The sequence below is a fragment of the Pteropus alecto genome, unplaced genomic scaffold (genome assembly GCF_000325575.1).
Source record: "Pteropus alecto unplaced genomic scaffold, ASM32557v1 scaffold159, whole genome shotgun sequence".
NCBI classification, from domain to species: domain Eukaryota; kingdom Metazoa; phylum Chordata; class Mammalia; order Chiroptera; family Pteropodidae; genus Pteropus; species Pteropus alecto.
The window spans coordinates 1,180,273-1,187,124 of NW_006443122.1; positions in this window are offsets into that span (position 1 = coordinate 1,180,273).

The following is a 6,852-nucleotide window of genomic DNA, read 5'->3' on the forward strand; positions in this document are numbered from 1 at the left end:
GCACCTCAAACACACTTAGACTTATAGGCACACCACCCATATACAGCCACACTTATGCAGACTCCCAACTCAGTATACCTACACTCTCACATACAACATTAAAATACCCTCAAACTTATCCCCTCCAACCCAGAGCCCTCATACCCAACCCAGGCACTTACAATCTCTCTCACACACAGTATCAAGACACGCCCACAATTACACGAACACCATTCAGAGAGACACTATACTTACACACACCCCACCAAGATACACTTAAAAATTCCCAATCTAAATATATCCAAATGCAGATATCCACCTACACCTAACCAGACACTCACTTATCCATATACACCCACACTTTCTCCTGTTCTTTCTGTCTCTGTCTCTGTGTCTCTGCCTTTGTCTCTCTCTTTCACACACACACACACACACACACACACCCCATATGGACCACTGAAATACATTCACCCTCAAGAGGCATCATCTAGATACACTCCACTATCATCTAGATACATTTGCATTCACACACACACACAGCCCACTGAGATATGACGAACTCTTACACATGCTGTCCAGGTGCATCTCCCCAGACATTCCACTGCCCGGATACATCCAAGCTTTCATCTGCTCCACATTACCTAGATGCATGCACACTCAAACACACATTTCTTACCAAGACATGCCTCCCAAACTGTTGCTTTCACAAACCCCATTCAGTTATACAGAGACTCACAAACATACCCAAGTACATACACACCCAGATACACAACCAAAACTCTCACAGCACACCATTTAGATATAGCTTAGTACACACTCTGCCACCCAAGTACACCTGTGCTCTCACCAACCCATCACTAGATACACTCACATTCAAACACACTCTACCAAAATACACCCCCTTACTGTCTCACATACAGCCTGATGTACCCCTACATCATCCAGATATGCCCACTCACACCAATATATGCACATTCACCCCTGGTCCAATTAAACACAAACACTTACACCCACCAGATAATACTTACACACTCCTCCCACCAAATACATCTGTGTTCTCACATCTCATCACACTCAGAAACACCTACACTCTCTCTTACACATACACTCAATCCAAATCCTCTTTCTCTCTTAGTCATCATCATCTAGAATACCCACACAATGCAGATACACCCACACTCTCACATACACCCACACACCCCATCTACAGTGCACTCCAGCTATATACACACTCACATACACCCCAACCCTCACCAAGATGTGCCCAAATTCTCTCTCTGACACACACACACCATCTAGATATACTCCATCATACACTTCCATTGCCTAGATACACTTGTGCTCTTACCCACCTACACATCATCCAGATATACCCACACTTGAATGCCCCCACCCCAATTCACCCATACTCCTATACACATACTCTACCCCAAAGCACCCACATCTCCTCTTTCACAAACAACACAGATACATTCATACTATCAAGCACACACATAGTAAAGATACCCTCATTCTCTCTTTCACCATCCAGATACCCATATGTGCCATATATACCAACATGTGTCAAATATACACATCCTCACACATATTCCCACACAGCCACACCCAATCTCTCACTCGCACTATCCTCCACCCAAATAGGCTGATGCTCTCATAGTACCCCACAAACACACCATTTACATACACCCTCACTCACACTCATTCTTTCCAAATATAGGTTTCCCCTGCTACTCAAAAGTAGAGCATTCCTATGAAACCTTTCGTAAGCTAAAATGCTGTAAAGTGAAGAGTATCCTCCGCTTTCTGAAAGTTCACATTATGCCACTTAGCTTTTACAAAAAAAAAAAAAAGCCATTACCTTACCAATGTAGGTCTTTTGTGAAAGGGAAGTTGCAAACGTGAACTTTTGGAAAGTAGGGAATACCTGTACACCCAAGTGTCTCACATACACATCCTACCCAGAAACACTAAGGCTCTTTCTTACATACACACAATCCAGATCTCTCTCTCTCTCTCTCTCTCTCTCTCTCTCTCTCTCTCTCTCTCTCTTTTATCTCTCTCTCTCTCTTTTATCTCTCTCTCTATCTCTTATCTCACCAAATATACCACCTCTTACACACACACGCACTGTGCTCTACCCAGACATACCTTCACTTATACATACGCATTCACATCTATATTTCTGCCTGGATGGCATAATTTCGGTGCTCTCTGTGAAAACCATTTACCAACCCTAATCACCATACAATGCCATTCTGTCCTGGGCCTTTGATGGTGGGGTAATGGGAAGGGAGGTCTTTGTGTTTTAAGAAGTTCTTTTCTAAAGCAGTCACAGACTCCCTTCCTTAGTAGGATATCGGTCATGATTGGTTCCTATTTCTTTTATTTTATTTAATTTTAGTTTTTTATTTATTATTATTTTTTAAATTAAAGTTAACATTCAATATTATATTAGTTTCAGATATACAGCATAGTGGTTAGACATTTTTATGATTTATGAAGTGATGCCCCCAATAAGTCTAGTACCCACCTGGCACTACACATAGTTATTACAATATTATTACTTCTTGAGTGTGAATGATGACAGGAATTATCCTGAGATCCCCACAAAAACCCAGCACATGGTCAAGGTCAGAGAGGCCGCAGAAGGGGGTCATGGATCACTCAGGTGTTATAGCTTGCCATCTTGTAGGATGTCTACACAGTCAGAACGAGACATGGTTTAGTAGGGTGCCACTGACTCTCATACATGCACACAAACACATGCTGGGGTACACAGAGTATCACACAGATTCATAAGTACCCTCCCTATCATCCCCTTAGTGATAGGGCCTATCCGCCCAGGCTCAAGGCCAAGTATCTCTCTCACACAGACATACCATCAGAGAGGCACATGCGCAAATACCTACACTCATCCCTACACACAGGCACATTCACAGCGATGCACGTTCACACTACACTTGGTCCCAAATGTGCACATCCATTTACTTTCAAACATCGGCATATATGCATGACACACATTTGCATGACATAATACTTATGAAGGACATATGTTCGCTCACAAACACAGGTGTACACACAAGCACACTTACGCATGCCCACAGATAAGCAGACTCTGTATCATATCCAATGAGACAATGAACAAACATGACACACAGAGATAAATTCCTAAATGTATACACACACACCTCAGACATTACCATATAAGCATATTCATACACACTCATACATGGGTATACTTGCACATATAAACACCCAGACGTGCACGTTTGTCAATGAGATGAAGTATTCATATACAGACACTGTAACACACATAGACTTATACACATAACTGGGTATGTATACCTATGAGCATATTCACATGCACATAGATTTGTACAGCATTCATTCCTCTATGCACACAATGAGACATGTAGATACAAATGTACTTGCAAAACACATTCATACAATCACAGTCAGATATGCACACCATGTACATTCCACACATACATACACCGATATGAGAAGCTATACAAACAAAAAAAGATTCATTTACACTTACATTCCCAGACAGACTTTGACATAAAGGCATGTTTGCACACATAAAAGAACAGTCACATATTCTCACAGACTTGTATATCTGCACAAGAAGAGTTGGTAACACCCATCACAGACACACACATGCAAAGACATCTTCATGCACACACACACTTATTAGCCATTTACATTGTTCCACAACACACATTCCAGAATAAATAATGGTATATAAACACAACACACATATGCAAATAATTAGAACTGTACAAACTGGTACATTCACATACTTGTACATTCAGAAAGGCACACACACAGGCATATTCACACAAAGAGATGTGCATGAACATACAGGAAATATACAGACATGTTTGTTCAAATGTACACACAGCCAGATGTTTACACATACTAGCATATACACAATACATACATACAGTTCCTCACATATCCACACTCATACTCAGAAATTCAAACAAAACACATGATATGTGCACCTCAGTTATTATGAAATGTAGTTACTCCTGCATACTACAATCAGACATGCATTCACACATAACTGTACCCACAAACACAATTAGACATATACACAAATGTATCCATTCATCTATGCACACAGCCTTTTGTGTGTGTGTGTGTATGTGTGTATGTATATATATATATATATACATACACACACACAAGCATATACCCCCCAGCTATACCCATATACATAATCAAATGTGCATAGATAGGCATACCCACAAAATATATTTTCATGCACAAAACATGTATTCACACACTCTCCCTTACCCATGCAATTAGTTCTCCTTATACCAGTGTGACCATCTACACTAACATTTCCCCAATCATATGTGGACTCATAGGCCTGCCTACAGACAAAATATACTCAAACATGCACACACAGAAATATACATAATTCAAAATGCTGGAGAATCCACATGGACATTCACACACAAGCCTATTCATACATATACATGACATGTTTGCACACACATACTCTGCCATACACACATGGACACACACACAAACACATCATTTAAATACATGCATATGCACACATGGGCACACACAAATATACACAATCAGATACAATTAAGCACTCACCTAATTGGACATGCATACCCAGGTATTCTGAAACCCTCACACTCATACACATATAATCGGATATGCACACTCAAAGACAAATTGATACCACACACACATATAACCAGACATTCAACAGGCCCATTGACTCAGAGAAACACACACACTTACTCAGGCTCAGAATCAAACATGCCCACTTGCTCAGACAGACATGCAAAGTCATACCCACACCCCTGTTATACACACAAAGCCTATCCAAGCACCCACACTCGCATACACCATCACGTGACTTGCTCACACACAGAGACTCACACACATCTACAGTGCCCATGAACAGTCACACACACACAGATTGCACACACGGCAACACATATTCAGTTGCACATATACACCCATGCTGAGGGCCAGATGCATCCGGACCACAGTCTGGGTCCTTTCCCTTCCACAACAAATGCTTCTTCAGAAAAGTCTACTCTATACCTTTATGCCTCCACAGAGGGGGTCTTCTGAGCCTCAGTCTTTCCCCTTCTTCTCCTCCCAGGTCTTGAGGACCCTTCTCCACTCACTGACCCCTTGCTTAGTGTTCCACCACATCTCAACACCAGAAACCAGCCAGCAGACCCCACTGTTACCCTAGTCCAGGCTGTAGGTTAGCAACTCCCTGGGACCTGTACCCTACAGGTCTGGTTGCTGCATGGGCCACATCCCAGTTCTAACCAAAGCACTTCACTCTCAGAAGCTTCAGACTTGTCTCTGAGCCCTGCCAGACACTGACCACAGGCCAAACTCTCACCAAGTCTCCCCTCAACAGGGAGATGCATACATCACCAGGGCCAGGAATGCTGCAGGCTGTAACCCAGGCCTCTGCTAACTCAGGGATAGGGTGGGAGGTGGTGGTGCTCTAAAGCTTCTGTGTGTGTGTGTGTGTGTGTGTGTGTGTGTCAGCATGCGTGTGCACAAGCATAAGCACAGACAGGGGCAAATGTCGGGAAAGAGGCTTGGAGTGGGGTGGGGGCGCGAGGCTCTGCCTACAGTCACCACTTACCATTCGCTACAAACAAGGAGTTACAACATAGAGCTGCCTCTGCCTCCTTTACATTACTCATTTGCTTACCTGCTGCCTTCCTCAGATCTCTGACAAAACCTTGGAGAAGAGGGATCAGTGACTCCCCAAATAATCAATAACAATATTAATCATGAATAATCAGCAACAATATTGACCATGAGCTTTGCTGACATTGCTTCAGGGCTACTTCTATGCACATCCTTTATTTGCATGCACCAACTCGTTTAGTCACTACACATACCCATGATGGAAGGGTCACTTTTCCAGTCTCTGACAGATGGGAAAACTGAGGTTTAGGAAGTGGCCTGCTTTCAATAAAGTTGCAGAGCTAGTAGTTGGGGGAAAGAGGAATCCATGTTCTCCATGTACCAGGCTTTCTTGCCCCTTCAGGGACCACTGGCCACTGCATACAAGGTCATAAGATCTGGGGATCCCAGACACAACATAGGTGTCTGAAACAGAGATAGACAACCTTGTGATGGAGGCTGGGGCCCACACTGTGTGGACAACTGTGTTGTGTCTGGCCCCTGCAGGTTGTTGTGTGATGTGGTCCTTGACCTCACAGAGCTATCAGGCAGCCTAGGGCCTGGATGCTCCCCATTCCCACCTCACCTTTCTTTTGGCCCTACAGTGGCTTCCACAGCAATATCTTCAGTGGTGAGTGAGCAAAAGTCTGCTACCTGTGGGGAGAGACAGAGGAGGGAAGGAAGGAGGGAGGGAAAGAAAGAAAGAAGAAAAGAAAGAAGGAAGGGCAGAAAGGAGAGGGAAGGAAGAAGGAAAGAGGGCGTGGGGGTGGTCTGGGATAGAAGCAGCTTCTCTGTCATGTCTACTCACTTGCCTGCTCACACACACAGACGCAAACACAGACCCTGCCTTCAGACCAAGGAACCTGGAGGAGAGTGGAAGACGGGGAAGAGGAAGGGGAAGCAGCTGCAGAAGGGTGAGCCTGCCCAGGATGCAGGCATTGTGAGGAGAGCATGGCCTGACTCCCAGGCATGCCTTCCACAGCTAGCACACAAGGAAATATTAACACAGCCTTGTGCCCAAGTGCAACCATAATGATAAAAATAGACCCTGGTCGAGGAAACAGGTGGTGGTTCCTTTTCTCATGGGACATTTGAGATTGGGAAATATGGGGATGGTTAGAGGACTCTCTAGGCTTGGGTGCCCAACTAGCCCTTATGATGGAGTGGAGAGAGAGAGAGAGAGAG